Here is a 19044-nt window from a genome sequence, read left to right as displayed (position 1 = left end):
TGAGCTTTTACTGAAGAGAATGACAATCTACTCTGCAATAATTCACACATGGGACAACCACTGGAACATCCACCAGCAGTGCTTGAAGGTCCTTGGAAAGATACCACCACCTTTTCCATTTGGAAATGTAGGATTTCCAAGTGCTGGGTTTTCTGGCCTCCCAGAGCAAAGCTGCCTGAAAGGGATCAAAATCCTATCACCGACAGGGTCAGTTGCAGGGGTGACGTCTGTGGATGAATTGGAGAGCTGTTGTCCTGTGAGTGGCTCCACTCTGGAGTAACCTGACTGCCCTTGGCTAAATGCAGATGGGGGAACCAAATGCTGTCTGGGGCAAAGGGAGTCACCAACAAAATCTTTGGTTGCTACTGCTGGACATTTAACAGGACTTTTGGAGAAGCGGGAAGGGGGGTGCATAAAGAAACATCCCCTAACAAGAGAAATATTGGGTGTCCACCTTCCATGCCAGAGGATGGGTAACTGGCAAAGAACTAGGGAAGTTGTCTGTTCATAAGGGAGGCAAAGAGTTCTACCGGAGGCGTACCCCACTGATGGACAATGTCCAGAAATACATCCATTTGTGGGATTGAGTCCTGGACCTGCTCAATGTGTATGCCACAACATTTTAAGCGGAGGGAATATAAACTGCTTAGAGGGCAAGCTGACTCAGATGCTTACTCTCAAGCTTGAAGAGCCAGTCTGCACAGAAGGATTTGTCACTCCCTGCTTGTTTACCTACCAAAGGTCTGTGGTCTTGGCTGTGAACCACTTTAAGGCACCTGGAAGTGTCTGAATCTGCCGAGCGAAAATGAGGGCTCTCATCTCGTGTGTGTTCTCTTTTGGGAGGGAGACCATACATTTTGAACCTACCAGAGTTGCTCCCTGTCACACGTCTTAAGTGTCTGAACAGCTCAAGAGGGGGGGGGGTGGCTGTAAGGGCAGGCATGGATTCAAGGCAACTTGCTGAATCCACAAATTCAGTTCCTTTTTCAAGCAGGGAAGAAAGGGGAATAAACTCCCATGGATGAGCGTGTTGCATCCATACTGACCAACGATACCACTGGAATTTCCTCATGTGCAACCTGGCTAGAGGTAACATAGGTATAGTGGATGCCATAAAGCACTCCCTGGCAGTGAGGGATTGGAGAGGCAAGAGAACCTGGAAGTAGGCAGACCAGTCTGGACAGGTAAGAAAGCAAACAACCTTTCGGTTGCTGGCTCCGTGTGTGGCTTGCTATCAATCACGTACAAGTTACCCCAGACAGATCATCAGACCAACATTGTTCCTAGGTTCCCTACCAGTAAAAACCTCCTCTGGGATCGTGTGGTACTTCAGGCAACTGTCCTACCTCATTGCAAGAACCATATACTAAACAGTCTTGCTATCAATCACGTACAAGTTACCCCAGACAGATTCAGACCAACATTATTCCTAGGTTCCCTACCAGTAAGAACCTCCTCTGGGATTGTGTGGTACTTCAGGCAACTGTCCTACCTCCCTGCAAGAACCATATACTAAACAGTGTATGTACCTAAATGCATAACCATTTGTCCCTTTGGCTGTTATAGTGTGAGACCCAGTGTGCGTTAGCCAGCAGCCCAGCACTGACCCAATCCTCTCTTGGCCCCATGGACTCCTTCCCTTTCTTACCCCCCCTCCTAGTGTTGCCCTGACCATCTGTAATTACCCATTTGACCAGCAGATGGCAGCACTCCTCCATTAACTACCTTCCTCTTCAATCTGATGAGCTCCAACCTTATAAATAAAAGCTACACTTTAAACTAGCAAATACCATCTCTGCACCTAGAGTATCCTATATTTCCCTCCACCCTTGACTCACCACCCTGTCCCTAATCCTAATGACTACTTACCTAAAGTTTCTTACTTTAGGTCTCTTTCTGCTATCCTTACTGATTGTTTTCCATAGTCTCGTCCTGGTCCTCATCTCCTTGTTCTTCCCGCTCCGTTCACCCTGCGGGCTCACTCCGCTCCCCTACCCTGCCCCCAATTCTCACCCGCCCCCACTACCTCTTCATTTATACCTCCTCTAACCATACCCACTCCACCTACACTCTTTCTTCCCCACCCCTCACTTCCCATCTCCACCCTCAACCCACCCATCACCTAGCCTAACCACTCCCACACAAACTATACTCCATTTCACACTAATTACTCTCCTCCAACACTAAAACCAACAGCTATGCTAACCAAACCTTCCTCACCTATTACCCATCTACTACTAAGCGTATCTCCATCTTACCTACATCACCAAACCCTTCCACAATACTCACTCCCCTCACTATCACATAACTAGCTCAATCCCGGAACATATACACTCCTCCATCCCCATAAGCCCTCACCTATACTTCTGCAATCCATCCCTACTCTTCCCCTTCAAAATTATATTCACCTACAAACATATCAACCCTAGTCTGACTTGCACTACTCTAACAAAACATCCCTAAAACTATATACTAAACTCTCTAATTACAATTCTATTCATCTTCACCAAGTCATCACCACCCTACTGTCAGGTGACATACACCCTAACCCTGGTCCCTCTCCCATCAACTCCTCAACAAACACACCTTCCTCCACAAAAACCCTCACCTTCTCAGCATTACATGCTCAAAGTATATGTAACAAAATCCCAAACCTCCATGCCTGGCTTCTCCACAACAATCCTGACATACTGTCAATATCCGAAACATGGCCAAGACCCTCCATAAAAGATTCAGAAATAACTCCCCCCAACTATATCAGGAAAGATAGAACCCACAAAAAAGGTGGTGTAGCTCTACTCTATGCCTCTTCCTTTACTGTTACTTCTTATACTAAACCAGTTCCCCAGTTTGCCAATGCCGAACTACTTCTAGCCCTACTCCATCTGAACAAGCATAAAACAATATGCTTAGCCTCCCTTTATATCCCTCCTGGTGATAACATACCATTTCTTGAGGATATTCTCTCTTGGCTCTCCACCATCACTAATGAAACTGTCACCCTAGGTAACGTTAACATTAACTGGTCCTCTGTCCAATGCCCAACAAATCCCCAAAATATAAACCCTTTACAACTTTCACCAATTAATTCAGTCCATAACCAGACCATCTAAGGACCATTCGGGTGGTAGCACCCTAGACTGGATTCTAGTATCACACCCACACCTTATCTCAAGTAGTGGTACACTCCCTGACACACTGTGACCACTTTCCTACCTTTGCTCGACATCACTCTCCCTCTCTACAGCTATCACACACCACCATCTCTGTGCGCTCCTTAAAGAACTTCAACCAAGACACCTTCTCTGACAAACAATTCAACTGACAAACAATTCAACTGGAGTTCCCTATATACATTACCCCTAGATGAAGCTGTCACCTATTTTAATACATCATTTCTAAACCTTCGACACCTTAGCCCCCCCTTAGAACAAAAAGAATTAAGAGCAAAACTATCCCATGGTTAACAAGACACCTTAGCTGTCATGCACCTTCGTAATAAAGCCTTGAAAAACTACTACAAATACAAAACCCTAGCCTCCCTAAACGAATACAAAAAACTCCGCAACAGAGTTAAAAACTCATCAATTCTGACCACAAATCCTACTATATCACCCTCTAAAATAATCATAAGTCTAACCCAAAAAAGTTCTGGAATAGTATCTCCTCCCTCTTCAACCCTGGCAAAAAGGAAAATATTCACAATCCGATCAAAATATTTCTGATACCGACATCGCCTTCCAATTTAATAGCTTCTTTATTAATTCAATAACTAAATTATCATCATCATTTACTAATAACTCTACTCCCCCAGCTACAACTCCAACTTCCTATCTAGGCTCCTCGACTTCCAACCTCCCTCTCTTCTCCCCCAAACCCATATGTACTATAAAAAAACTGCTTCTTAAGTTAAAACCTTGCTCTAACGCTCCCGATAACATCCCCTCCTTCCTAAAGATAGCTACTGAAGCTATTGCCTTCCCCATTTGTATACTTATAAATCAGTCAATCCAAGAAAGTTATGTACCCCAAATTTGGAAAAAAGCTTACATTATTCCCCTCCATAAGGGAGGTAACACCACCATCTCCAATTTTAGACCTACTGCCATCTTATCCCCATCTCTAAACTACTAGAAAAATGTATCCACATACAACTACTACCTTACCTCACCAACAATCACCTATTAACCCCAACACAACATGGATTTAGACCTGGTCACAGCACTACTACTGCTCTTCTCTCCTTCCTCGAAACTGTAAATAAAGCTAGAGACTAACTATATAGTCTCCACTCTCCTCCTAGACCTTTCTAAGGCCTTCAACACCATCTCCCATTCCCTGCTACTCAACAAACTCTCTAACTTGCAACTTTCCCCCTCTTGCATCAACTGGTTTTCTAGTTACCTTTCCAATAGGCAGCAATCTGTCAAATGGAAGAAATCTACCTCCACCTACCTCAGTCACTGGTGTACCCCAAGGCTCCATATTAGGTCCATTATTGTTAAACATATTCATTAATTACTTCCACCACAATATCCCAAATGCTACAATAGTCCAGTATACAGATGATTCCACTATCTGCGCTGCAAACTCCATTCCCTTCCTTAAAAAACTAACTCAAGATGCCTTCTCAACCACTGAAAAATGGATGCATGACAATCGCCTCGCTCTCAAGCCATCAAAAACCAAACTCATGTTATTCACCCCATCAAAAAGCATAACTATCGACATGAACTCTTTCCTCATAACCAGTCAAAACAACACATCCCTAGAAATGGTTTCCAGTGCTAAACTGCTAGGAGCTCTCATTGATAATCAGCTCACATTTGATTCCCATATACATACAAACATTAAAAAAACACATGAGAAACTAGGCATGTTCTACCGGCATATCCATTTCCTCTCCCCATCTACTAGATTCCTCCGATCTACCACATACCTCATTCCCCTCTTCTCCTTTATGGTGCCCCACTCCTAAACAACCTTAAATCCTCTAAAACAAAACTCTCTTCCTGCTACAACAAAATCGCCAAATTCGCCTCTGGCCATAAATCCTCCTCCCATCACTATACTGCCCTCCACAAACTAAATTGGCTAGAACTCCCTACCTTCCTTATCTACACTCAACTAACCCATGCTCATAAGCTCATTTTCAAGCCCTCACTCTGCCCCCTCAGCCTTCACCATGCACCATCCTAAAAGACCCCTTAGAAAGTACAGTTTTGTACCTACCATAAATGTAGATGTCCGAACTGGATAGCATCTGCAGTCATAACAAGTGGGTTGTCCTGTCGTCAGGCAGCCCTGCAGTCGGCCGGATTCCAAAGTCCGGGTCCGGCTTCGGCTGATGTCGCACTCCACCCGACGTCATCTCTGTTGGTCTTCGGGTATAAAAGCATCAGCCGACGCCATTTTCCTCAGTGTTTCTTGCCCCAGATGCCAGTAGCCCTCTTGCAGGCTAAAATTTGGATAGATGCCAATGTTTCCAAATAGATAGAGGTAAACACAACAATAAGCATGTATGTACATATATACAAACAAATACACCATAAAGACTCCCAACAGCTAGCTATTAGGAGGGTAAACACCCTAGGAGTACCACAGAGGGGAGATCCTGACTGCAGATGCTATCCAGTTCGGACATCTACATTTATGGTAGGTACAAAACTGTACTATGTCCTTCATGGATGCATCTGCAGTCATAACAAGTGGGTAGAATACCATAGCCAACTAGGGGAGGAGGATAAAAGTAGATTATGGTGTGTTTAGGATCCCTTGCAGTACAGCAGTGGCAAACCCTGCTCGGGATCTGGAATATAGAGGCAAATTATAATGCTTGGCAAATGTATGCACGGAGGTCCAAGTAGCCGCCTCAATAATGTCTTTGGTTGCCACTCCTCGTAAGAAGGCTGTGGTAGTGGCTGTTGCCCTTGTAGAATGAGGTCTTATGTTCTGTGGAATTGGTTTTCCATGGAAGGAGTAACAGTATCGTATGCAATTTCCTATCCATTTGGAGATTGACTGTTTGGAAATAGCTTTTCCTTCCCTTCCTGTTGCATAGGCTACAAAAAGTTGGTCAGTCTTTCTGCTATTTTTTGTTCTGTCCAAGTAGTAGCGTAGCTGTCTATGTACATCCAAGGTATGCAGTATTCTTTCCCCTCTGTTTTGTGGGTTGGGAAAGAAGGTAGGTAGGTGGATTGCCTGGTTTAAAGACACTCTGGATACCACCTTGGGCATAAATGTAGGATTGGTCCTCATGGACACTATCTTGGTGGAAGATTAGGAAGGGTTGCACTGCCATTAAGGCCTGTAGTTCTGAAACCCTCCTTGCTGAAGTAATTGCCAGTAGGAAAGCAGTTTTCCATGACAGGTGTTGTAGGTCTGCTGTTGCTGCTGGTTCAAAGGGTGATAGTGTCAACTTTTCTAGCACAAAGTTTAAATCCCAAGCTGGTAATGGTGGTTTCCTTGGAGGTTTTACATTCTTGATTCCTCTGAGGAACTGCCTGAGCAAAGGGTGAAAAACAGGTGGATCAAAGCTGTATTCTGCTGAAATAGCTGATGCATGTATCTTGATGGAGGAGTAGGACAGGCCTGAATGAAGAAGTTCGCCAGATACTCCAGAATGTTAGGCATATCTATGTTTGACACATCTTTTCCTCTTTCCATTACTCCAAATGACAAACCTTTTCCATTTTCCAGCATCGTTCCTTCTTGTTGAAGGTCTGCGTGCTTCAAGAATAATGTCTTTAACTCTTTGGGAAAGTTCTGGATTAGCTGCTGCTATGTGATGTTCCATGCAGTCAGTTGCAGCGTTTTTAGGTTTGGATGTATGATGCTGTAGTTGTTCTGAGTTAACATCAAAGGCATCAGGGGTATTGGCCACATTGTTCCGAGACATGCTCTTCAGTAGTGGGTACCAGTGTTGTCTTGGCCAGTTTGGAGCTATCAGGATTATCCTTGGACGTTCTTCCTTGATTTTTAGTAGTACCTTGTGTATCAAAGGAAGAGGTGGGAATGCATATGCTGTTAGGCCTTTCCAGTTGAAGGAGAGTGAGTCCACTTTCCATGCTAGTGGGTGGAATGTCCTTGTGCAGAATTTTTTGAGCTGGTGATTGAGAGGTGATGCGAATAGGTCTATCTGTGGCATTCCCCATTTCTTTGAGATGGTCTTGAAGATGTGCGGGTGCAGCTTCCATTCGTGGGCATCCGAAGTGGTTCTGCTTAATATGTCTGCTGGAGTATTGTCTTTCCCCGGTACAAATATTGCCTGTAACTGAATGTTGTAGCTGAGTGCCAGGGTCCACAGCTCCAAGGTCATTCTGCATAGGGGTATGAATGAGTGCCTCCCTGTTTGTTGATGTACCACATGACTGTGGTGTTGTCTGTCCTTATCATCAACTGGCCCTCTTTGAGAAATGGTTTGAACTTTTGGATTGCCAGTTTTACTGCCAGCATTTCTTTTAGATTGATGTGCAGGTGAAGTTGATCCTGTGTCCACAATCCTTGCACGCATTTGTCCAGCATGTGGGCCCCCCATCCTAGGTCTGAAGCGCCTGTTGTGATGGTCTGGCTTGGTTGACATCTGCAAAGGGTAGGCCTGGGTTTGACTGGCATGCCTGAGCCCACCATAGGAACTCCTGTTTTAAGCATGGAATTAGTGGGATTTCTGTTTCTAGACTGTGTCTGTGTTGGGACCATAAATTCTTTAGGTACCACTGTAGTTTCCTCATATGTAGTCTGGCAAATGGGACCAAGATTATGCATGATGCCATGAAGCCCAAGGCCTGCAGAACTTTTCTTGCTGTTAACTTGTTCAGTTTTGTTAGTGCCAAGAAGTAAAGAGGAAGTTCTTTTTGTTTTTCTGTAGTCAGGAATGCCATTTGTTGTACTGTGTCCAATTCCGCCCAAGAATGTCCTTGTTTGGGATGGTATCAGCCTTGACTTTTGTAAATTGACTGTGTATCCCAGTCCTTGTAGCAAGTAAATGACCCTTTGTAAATCTGTTGTCAGCTTGCTTTTGTTGTCCCTTGTAGCAGGCAGTCGTCCAGGTATGGGTAAATTTGAATTCCTGTAGTCTGCAATGGCGATTACTGATGCCAGGCATTTTGTGAATACTCTGGGCAGTAGATAAGCCAAAGGGCAATGCTGAGAATTGATAGTGCTCTGATCCTGCAAGAAATCTGAGGTATCTTCTGCAGATTGGTCGAATGGGGACGTGCAGGTATGCCTCCTTGAGATCTAGAGTTACCAGCCAAGACTCCTTGCCCAGCATAAAGAAGTTGCTGTAGGGTCAGCATTTTGAATTTTGGGACAATGATGTATGTATTTAAGGTGGACAGGTCGAGAATTGGTCTCCAACTTTTTCCTTTCTTGGAACTAGGAATAGTCTGGAATAGAACCCCTTTCCTTGTTCTGCTGTTGGCACTCTTTCCACAGCTCTCATGTTTGCTAACTCCATTATCTGGTGAGAGCCTCTGTTTTTGATTTGGAGGTAGATTTGGCATTCCTCTTTGACTGGTAAAGTGTGGAAGTGAAACCGTAACCTTGATCTATGGTTTGTAAAATCCACTTGTCTTTTGTTATGTAGTGCCAGTTCTTTGAAAATAAGGTTAACTTTCCGCCTAGAGGAGCTGCTATTTGTTCCCTGGTAGGCGGATTTAGGATTAAGTCACTGTGGTTGTGCTGATGTAGTGGCAGTGGCTGTGTCTGTGCCTCTGTTGTTACCTTGCCACTGTCGTCCTCTGTAGGCACCTCCTCTGGATTGGTTTCTGCCTCTGGAACGCCTATTCCTGCCCCTTTGAAATTTTGTGGAGTCAGGAAAGGACCAATTTTGGCAGGCCAGTTCCTGCTAAACCTTGGGGTTGAACCTGCAAGAAATCTTTAACAGTTTGAACAGATTTTGCCTTTTCTTCCATTTTCTTCATAACCTGCTGGGCAGGTGTACCAAACAAACTTGTCTTGTCCATAGGAGCATCTAGCAACTTAGCTTTAACATGATCCGTAAAGCTTGTTCCTTTAGCCATGCATGCCTTCTTATCACTGTGCCTGTCATGGCTGATCTAAATGAAGCCTCCAGTGCATCATAGCCACATTTTAAGGAATGGTTGCTAACCTGTTGTATGTTATTTACCATCTCTAATACATATTTCTTATCAAGAGATTCATCAGTGGTTAGTTTTTAGTTAACTGATCAAGCATAAACTCTTGGTATTGTATCATGTGAAACTGACAGTTTAAAGCTCTAGCTGAGAGAGTAGCTGAAGTGTAGACCTTTTACCCCATCTGTCTAATGACCTTGCTTCCCTTTCAGAAGGAATAGGGTTTTTAGCTGTGGTCGGCTACTGCCTTGGGACCCTGGGATATAGTTTCTGGGTCTGCAAGTGGGGCCTTGTAAAGGTGGTGATGAGTATCTGGCACCCTGTAAAATCTGTCTGGTTTGGCAGGGGCTGGGGTAAAGAATCTGGAGCGGAGCAAACATCATTGAAAGCATCATCCACCACAGAGAGAACAGGAGGTATAGCTAAGGGCCTGTGCTGTGGGAAGTGCAGAAAGGTCCTAAGTCTTTTCTGGAGTCTGAAAAATCCTGTTGCTGCCATTGGAACTGTTCTCATGGCATGCAAGGTTTCCAAAGGAGAATTCTTCTGGTGGGGAAGCAGCTGGAATGGATTCTTCAGCATCAGAATCTTCAAAATTGGAGAAGGGAGCCTCTGGCTGGTCAGTTATGTCTGATTCATCAGCAGAATCATCAGAAGACACTGGCTCAGGGGCTCTGCCCTAGGTCTCTTCTCTGGGGGCTGAGAGGCCCTGTCTGGGTGAGATTGAGATCCTCTAATTAAAGAAATTAAATCTTCTGCCAAAGAAAGCATTTGAGAACTAGAAGAGGGCCTGGATGTGGGGGTTTAACAGGCACTGTTTTAGTAGTCTTGGCTGCTTTAGCCCTGGCGAAGGCCTTAATGGACATGGCTGCTGGAGGCCTAGCAGCACCACGTGCTGGGGTAGAGACATCCAAGGGGATGCTGTCTGTTAAGTCCACTACCGTAGTGGGTAAAATTTCTGAGGTCGATTCAAGAGTTGTAGCAGGGGCCTCAGTTGTAAGAATAGGTTCAGCTGTACTTTGATCAGTTTTCTCGGTTTCGGCCGAAACCGAGTCACTCGCGGTTTGCTTTACCGTGGTTTCGGCAGAAACCGCGGACCGCGAGTGTCGGTCTTTATCTTTGCGTTTTTTGGTAGATTGGGTAGTCGGAGGATCCGACGGCATAATGTACGCAAAATCAGAACCGAAAAACTGTTCTGCAAACTCCGACCGACGCCTAAGCGCTCGGTTGAAAGAGGCACAGGCGAACAGGCTGCTACGCCGGGCTGGGCCTAAACAAGGCAGACAGTAAGAGTGGAAATCTTTGAGGTATTTGTTTCCCACAGGTTAAACAATTGTTAACTTTTTCTGACATCGGCTGAGGCAAGAAAGAGTCCCCAACGGGGTACTTCGCTTTAGAAGTCTTCAAGTAGTATTCGGTAGAAGTAATCTCTGGATCCGACCGACCGGCACTTGCAACAGCTTCTGCTTGGGCCACGCGCAAGAAAGACTGAGGAAAATGGCGTCGGCTGATGCTTTTATACCCGAAGACCAACAGAGATGACGTCGGGTGGAGTGCGACATCAGCCGAAGCCGGACCCTGACTTTGGAATCCGGCCGACTGCAGGGCTGCCTGACGACAGGACAACCCACTTGTTATGACTGCAGATGCATCCATGAAGGACATCTCCACAAACCTGCCCGTCCAGCAGGCAAACTCCTACTTTCCTTTTCCCTGGCCCACCTCTGGAACTCCCTCCCATCACATATCTGTAATACCAGCAGCCTTCCAGTCTTTAACTCTCTCCTCCATTCACATCTATCTTCTCTGGGAATGCTCCTGCACCCATCCTGCATAATCCCTCCATCTACTACTCACCCCTAAATCCACAACTCTTCCCTTCCAAGGGAACATTTATACTGTAGTTAACCACTTATGTAAATATTCTGACACCTAACCAAAAATCTTACCTATACTTTCTCTTTCCATTTGCTAGTGAATATAGAAACTAAACATTGTAAACTTATGCTTATTGTTGCATATGCTCTTCAGTTGTTTTCCTGTTGCATTAACATTATCTTGTGCTTATATGCACTACTCCGATACTTAAACTGTTTATGTTATGTTTATCCTACTACATTTTACTTTATTCTTGGTTGTATATGTTGACATTGTATCTATGGAGCTCTTCTCCCCAGGACTCCATTGAAAATGGGCTCACTCGGCCCAATGGATTATCCTGGCAAACAAACTTCAAATAAATAAAATAAAGAACCTGTCTGTATTCTGTATCCTAGAAAAACATGGTCTTGTGTAGGGACCAGGGCAGATATTTGTAAGTTGATTGTGAATCCTAGACTCTCCAGCAGAGACACCATGAAGAGCAGAGACTCTTGAAGGATATCTGGAGAAGGAGATCATCCAGGTATGGGAAAAAGACATATGTACTTACCATAACTTGAAATATGTGCTATCCAGTGTCCATCATCATGGATGGGTCTTGGATCCTACCTCAGATTAGAACCAGCAACTGATGGTTCCAGAGCTCAAGCTCCTCCCCTTTCCATAATCCCCTGCTGAAATACAACATTCAGAGTTTGCTACAGAAAGAAAACAAACGGCGCTGCCTGTCCCGGAGATGTACCATCTCCAAAGGGAAACATTCCTCCAATACTACCAGGTCCTTCAATAGGGAGGGGGAAGGAAAATGGGAGCGTGATTAATGACACTAGATAGGTTAGTACTTATAACTTGGAATCTGTGCTATCTGATGCTACCAGTGTCATTCATCATGGATGAGTCCAAGTCCCAGCTACTATGAAAGTACAGCTGTGTACACCTACCATAAATATATATGACAGGGGGACAGCAGGTGGGTAACCTGGACTGCAACAGTGAATACACTCAAACATCTACATTTATGGTAAGTGTACACAACTGTACTATGTTCGTGTTTCACAGTTGGTCATTACATTTGGGTAGAATCCCAACGCTATGGTTGGGAGGCTGGAGCTAAACAGCATTAGGTGCGGCTATAAGGCCCTGCAGCACTGCAGTGGCAAAGCCTGCCCTGGACTTGGAGTAGAGGCAAATGATAATGCTTTGTAAAGGTGTGAACAAAACTCCAAGTAGCAGCCTCTAGAATGTCTTTGGTTGGTACTCCTCTGAGAAAGGCTGCTGAAGTAGCTGCAGCTCTGGTGGAATGAGACCTAATGCCCTTGGGCACAGGTTTACCATGATGTAAGTAGCAGAAACAGATGCACTGGCTTATCCACTTTGAAATTGTCTGCTTTGTAATTGCCTTTCCTTCTGATCCTGCAGCATAAGACACTAGTAATCGCTCAGTTCTTAGAGCTTTAGTCCTGCTCAAGTAGAATCTTAGCTGTCTGTGTACGTCCAAGGAATGCAGAATTATCCCCCCCTTGTTCACTGGATTTGGATAAAAGTTTGGAAGATGATTTGTTTGGTTAAGAGCCACACTGGAAACCACCTTAGGCATAAAAGTAGGTTTTGTCCTCCGAGACACCCTGTCTGGGTAAAATATAACGAAAGGCTCTACAGCCATGAGGGCCTGTAGCTCTGATACTCTTCTTGCTGAAGTAATTGCTAGTAGCAGAGCTGTTTTCCATAAGAACTTTATATCATTGGTAGCAGCTGGTTCAAATGGATGCAGGGTGAGCTTTTCCAACACATAATTGAGGTTCCATGCAGGTAATGGTGATCTTCTAGGCGGCCTTAAATTTTTGGCTCCTCCAAGATACTGCTTTAGTAAAGGATATGAAAAATTTGGTGGCTCTATTGTAATGAGCCGAAATGGCAGCGGCATGGATTTTAATTAATGAGAAAGATAGGCCTTTGGCCAAGCATCTCAGTTAAGTATTGTAATATCTGAGGAATATTTGGTTCTGCTGCATCAGTTCCTTGTGCTTGATTCCAAGCACAGAATCTCTTCCATTTGTCAGCGTAAGATTTTCTAGTACTAGGCCTTCTGGCTTCCAAAATGACATCCATCACAGCTTTACTGAGAGGTGTTTGTATAACTACATGATCAGCTATGATGCCAGGTTCAGGGTCTGTAGTTGATTGCGCAGGATCTGATTGTTTTGCTGGGACAGTAGTTGGGGTCTTTGAGGTAAAGACCAAGCTGGGTATTAAGACAGGTTCCTTAGGATTGGGTACCAGTACTGGCAGGGCCAGTCCGGGGCAATTAGTATCTTTGGTTTCTCTTGTTTGACATTTAGGAGGACCTTGGGGAGAAGAGGCAGAGAATAGGCGTAAACTGATAGGTTTTTCCAACTGAAGGATAGGGTGTCCAACTGAAGGATAGGGTGTCCACTTTCCATGCTTGTCTTTGATAAGTCCTTGTGCAGAATCTTTTCAATTGATAATTTTGAGGAAAGGCAAATAGATCTATGTCTGGGCACCCCTACTTCTCTGTTATGCTGAAGACTTGTAGATTTAGTTTCCACTCGTGAGGATCCATAAGGTTTCTGCCTAAATCGTCTGCCAGTGTATTTTGTTTTCCTGGCAGGAATGAAGCTTGGAGATCTATTTGGTACGTCAAAGCTGTGTCCCACAGTACCATGGCTAATCTGCAAAGGGGGTATGAGTATGCGCCCCCTTGCTTGTTTATATACCACATGACTGTGGTGTTGTCCGTCTCTCAGTAGTTGTTGTGGTGTTGTCCATCTATCAGTAGTTGTCCTGGATGAAGTTCTTGAAGGCTGTTACGGCATTTTGAACAGCTAGCATCTCTTTCTGGTTGATATGTAGATGCATTTGTTTTGGGGTCTATATGCCCTGAATGCATCTTCCTGCCATGTGCCCCCCCCCCAGGCATAATCCAATGAGTCTGTTAAGGTTTGGCTGGCAGGGAGGAGAGTCCTATGTTTTGGTGACATGCCTTTGCCCACCATAGAAACTCCTGTTGGACGCAGGGAATGAGAGGAATCATTGCTTCCAGACAGTGAAATTGTTGATTCCATAAACTTTTTAGATACCACTGAAGCTTCTTCATATGCAGTCTTGCATATGTAATTAGTAGGATGCCGTGAAACCCAGAGCCTGTAGAATTGGTCTTGCAGATAACTGGGTTTTGGTTGCCATCATTTTGAAGTAAGTAGTCAATTACCTTTGTCTGGCGTGAGGTAAGCCACCTGGGCAGTTGTATTCAAGCTTGCACCCAGGAATATAACCGTTTGAGAGGGTACCAGTTGTGATTGTGTACCCTAGGCATGTTGGAAGCCTTTTCACAAACGCCAGGTGTCGAAGAGTTTCCTTGTTCTCTGCTTGAGAGTCGTCCAAGTAAGGATATATTTGTATACTTTTTTGCCTGCAAAATGCAATTACTGGTGCCAGGCACTTAGTAAAGACCCTGGGTGCAGTAGATAAGCCAAAGGGCAGTGCAGAGAATAGGTAATACATTAAGTCAGCCTTGAATCTACAGTATCTTCTACACGATTGTCTTATTGGAACATGCAGGTAAGCCTCTTTTAGGTCTAAAGTCACCAGTCAAGCATTCTTGCCCAGCATGGGCAGAAGCTGCTGCAAAGTGAGCATTTTGAATTTTGGAATGTCCAGGTATGTGTTCAGAATCGATAAATCCAGTATTGGCAGTCAGGCCTTGTCCTTTCTGGGTACCAAGAAAGTAGTTTTGTACCTACCATAAATGTAGATGTCCGATAGACATGCAACTGCAGTCATAACATGTGGGTTGTCCTGCCTCAGGCAGCCCTCAGTCGGCCGGATTCCAAAGTCTGGGTCCGACGTCGGCTGATGTCGCATTTCTCTCAGACGTCAGAGCGGCTGGAGTACATAAGCATCAGCCGATGCCATCTTCAGTGTTTCTTGCCCCAGATGCCAGGTGCCCTCCAAGGAAGGCTGTAATCAAATTGGAAGACAAAAACAGGATTCCAAAGAAATGAGCAATAAAACAAATACACCACAACAGATATCCCCAGCTAAGAGTAACAGGGATAGGAGAGGGTCCTAGGCATAGAGGGGTATGGAGGGAGGGAAACTCCGACTGCAGTTGCATGTCTATCGGACATCTACATTTATGGTAGGTACAAAACTGTACTATGTCCTTCAAGAATGCAACTGCAGTCATAACATGTGGGTAGAATACCATAGCTTAGCTGGGGGAGGAGGTATGCTCTAGGAAAAAGATGGTGTTGCAATCAAACCCTGCAGGACTGCCGAAGCAAAACCTGCTCTGGATCTGGAGTATAGAGGGAGATTGTAGTGTTTGGAGAATGTATGCACGGAGCTCCATGTAGCAGCTTCTAGAATGTCCTTAGTAGGCACCCCTCTTAAGAATGCTGTAGAGGTGGCTGTAGCTCTTGTGGAATGTGGTCTGACATTGGCTGGAACAGTTTCCATGAAAGGAATAAAATCTGATGCGATGTCCAATCCATTTTGAAATTGTCTGTTTTGAAATAGCTTTTCCTTGGACTGCAGGGGCGTAAGCTACAAAAAGTTGTTCAGACTTCCTACTGGCCTTGGTTCTGTCCAGGTAGTATCGAAGTTGTCTGTGAACGTCCAAGGTATGTAACAGTCTTTCCCCCTTATTCTCAGGATTGTGGAAGAAAGCAGGCAAATGAATAGCTTGATTCAAAGAAACCCTAGATACCACCTTTGGCATAAAAGTAGGGTTGGTCCTTAATGAAACCCTGTCTCTGAAAAATTATGAACGGTGGTATTGCCATTAGGGCCTGTAGTTCCGAAACCCTTCTTGCTGAGGTGATTGCCAACAGGAAAGCTGTCTTCCATGAGAGAAATTGCAAGTCAACTGATGCTGCTGGCTCAAAAGGAGGTAGAGTCAGTTTTTCTAGGACAAAATTGAGGTCCCAGGCTGGCACTGGGGCCTTTCTTGGTGGCTCGATGTTCTCGATTCCCCTGAGGAATTGCCTTAGCAAAGGGTGTGAAAAAACAGGAGGATCAGTGTTATATCTAGCTGAGATAGCTGATGCATGTATCTTTATGGAAGAATATGAGAGGCCGTTCTTTAGCATATCCGCCAAATATTCCAAGAGGAGTGGGATGTTCAACAATGATGCATCATGCCCCTTGCTGGTATTCCAATTGCTGAATCTCTTCCATTTTACTAAGTAAACCTTTCTGGTGGATGGTCTTCGAGCCTCTGTTAGTATCCGCTGAACTTCCTTGGATAGAGATAGGTTGAGGTTATTTATGGGATCTCCCAGGCTGCTAGCTGCAGTGTCTGAAGATTTGGATGCACTGTTTTGAGATTGTGTTGAGTCAAAAGTAGAGGCCATTGGGGAAGAGCCCACCTCCTGGTGTGACATATGCTCCTTAGTAGTGGGTACCAGTGTTGTCTTGGCCAGTCCGGAGCTATTATGATTCCCTTGGGTCTCTGCTTTGATCTTTAGTAATACTGAGGTCATCAGTGGCAGAAGTGGGAATGCATAGATTGTTAGGAAGTTCCAGTTGAATGAGAGAGCATTTACTTTCCAAGCTTTTGGATGGTATGTCCTTGTGCAGAATTTCTGTAGATGATGGTTGAGGTGAGAGGCAAATAGGTCTATTTCTGGCCTGCCCCATGTCGAAGTGAGTTGTGTGAAGATCTTCGGATGTAACCTCCACTCGTGTGGATCTGTGAAATTCCTGCTTAGGCTGTCAGCCAGCACATTGTCTTTGCCTGGAACAAACTGGGATTGTAACTGGATGTTCAGGCTCAGTGATTTTTCCCAAAGTTGCATTGCCAGTCTGCAGAGGGGGTAAGAGTGGGTGCCCCCTTGCTTGTTTATATACCACATCACAGTGGTGTTGTCTGTCCGTATCAGTAAATGGCCTTGTTGAAGTTGGTGTTGAAAGGCCTCGATGGCATGCATTACTGCCAGCATTTCCTTTTGATTTATATGCAGATGTGCTTCCTTTTGAGACCATTGTCCTTGAATACACCTGCCTTCCATGTGCGCCCCCCCATCCAAGGTCTGAGGCATCTGAGGTCATGGTCTGTGTTATCTGTGGTTTTTTGAAGGACATACCTGTGTTGGCCTGGCTCACCAAAGCCCACCATAGGAATTCCTTTTGTAGGCATGGAATGAGCGGTATGGTTGTCTCCAAGTTGTTGCTGTGCTGAGACCAAATGCTTTTTAGGTACCATTGAAGCTTTCTCATGTGTAGTCTTGCTAGTGGAACCAGGAGAATGCAGGATGCCATGTAACCCAGGGCCTGTAGGAATCTCCTTGCAGTCATCTGGGTGAGTTTTGCTAAACCTTTGAAGTAGAGTTAACTTCTCTTGCTTGTCTTCTGTCAGGTAAGCCATTTGAGAGGCTGTGTCTAATTTGGCTCCTAAGAAGACTTGCTGGGATGGCTGCAGTCTTGACTTTTGAAAGTTGACTGTGTATCCCAGAGCTTGAAGTAATCGTATGACATAGTCCAAGTTTTTTGTCAACATCAATTTGTCGTCCGCTTGTATGAGGCAGTCGTCCAGGTACGGGTAGATTTGTATCCCTTGGAGCCTGCAATGAGCAATTACTGAAGCCAGGCATTTTGTGAATACTCTGGGCGCAGTAGATAAGCCAAATGGCAATGCTGAGAATTGATAATGCTCTGGCCCTGCAAGAAATCTGAGGTATCTTCTGCAGCTGTGTCCGATAGGGACATGCAGGTATGCCTTCTTGAGGTCCAGAGTAATCAGCCAAGACCCCTTGCCCAGCATGGGAAGGAGTTGCTGTAGTCAGCATTTTGAACTTTGGTACTATGAGGAAAGTGTTTAATGCGGACAAATCCAGTATTGGTCTCCATTGAGATTCTTTTCTTGGAACAAGGAACAGTCTTGAGTAAACCCCCTGGCCTTGTTCTTGTTGTGGAACTCTTTCTATTGCTTTCATTCGAGTCAGCAGAGAGATTTGCTTGATAGCCTCTGCCCTCTGGTTTTGCGGTAGGTTTGGCATGCCTTGTTTTCTTGGCAAGGTATGAAAATGGAACCTGTAGCCTCGGTCTATAATGTCCAAAATCCATTTGTCCTTTGTCAGTCTGTGCCAATTTTCTGCAAACAGAGATAATTTCCCACCCAAGGGAGCTTCTATTTGTTCCCTGGTAGGCGGAAGTAGAGGAAAGTCATTGAGATTGTGGCTGTGGGGCAGGTGAAACCCCTGCGTCACTTCTTTGGTTTCCTGGCTGCCATTGTCGTCCCCTGTAAGGGGCTCTGTATTGGCCTCTTCCTCGGCCACGTCTGTTTTTACCACTTTGAAACTTTTCTGGATTAGGAAAGGACCAGTTTTTTGAAGGCCAATTCCTACTGAATCTGGGGGGTTGAACCTTGAGGAAATCTTTCACTGTCTGAACTGATTTTGCTTTTTCCTCGATGGTCTTTAACACATCCTTAGCATTAGCACCAAAAAGCTTGTTCTTTTCCAAAGGTGCATCCAGAAGTTTTGCCTTTACATGATCTGGTAAAGGTTGATCTTTTAACCATGCATGTCTACGAATGACTGCCCCTGTCATAGCTGCCCTACATGAAGCTTCCAGTGCATCATATCCACACTGCAGGAAGTGATTGCTTACTTGCCGAGTGTTATGTACTGCTTCCTGCAAAGCCTTCCTGTCTAAAGGATCAGGAGTGGCCAATGTTTTTTGTAAATCTTCTAACAGGAAATCCTGATATTGTAACATATGAAAAAGGCAATTCAAAGCTCTCAGATAAGGTAGTGGATGTGTAAACCTTTTTGCCCCATCTCTCTAATGATCTAGCTTCCCTGTTGGAGGGCAATGGATTTTTAGAGATGGAAGCTGAAACTCCTTTAGGCCCCTGAGAAATAGTTTCCAAATCAGCAGTATGGGCCCTGAATAAATGGGAATGAGTTTCTGGGACCCTGTAATACCTGTCTGGCTTGGCTGGAGCAGGAGGAAGAGAGTCAGGGGTAACACTAGAGTCAGAATATAAATCATCCAAAACATCAAGTACAGGAGAAATAGCTAAGGGCCTGTGCTGGGGCTTCTT

General features: G+C 44.8%; 1 protein-coding gene across 1 annotated transcript in view; it reads right to left on the bottom strand.

Moving 5' to 3' along the window:
- Nucleotides 1–19044, bottom strand: part of LOC122790608 — a 1229598-nt gene that overhangs the window by 699184 nt on the left and 511370 nt on the right. The gene's annotated exons all lie outside the window — the stretch shown is intronic.

Source organism: Protopterus annectens, chromosome 16.part0, assembly GCF_019279795.1.
Source record: "Protopterus annectens isolate FY-2018-M chromosome 16.part0, PAN1.0, whole genome shotgun sequence".
Classification (NCBI taxonomy): Eukaryota; Metazoa; Chordata; order Ceratodontiformes; family Protopteridae; genus Protopterus; species Protopterus annectens.
This window is presented reverse-complemented; position numbering and strand designations above follow the sequence as displayed.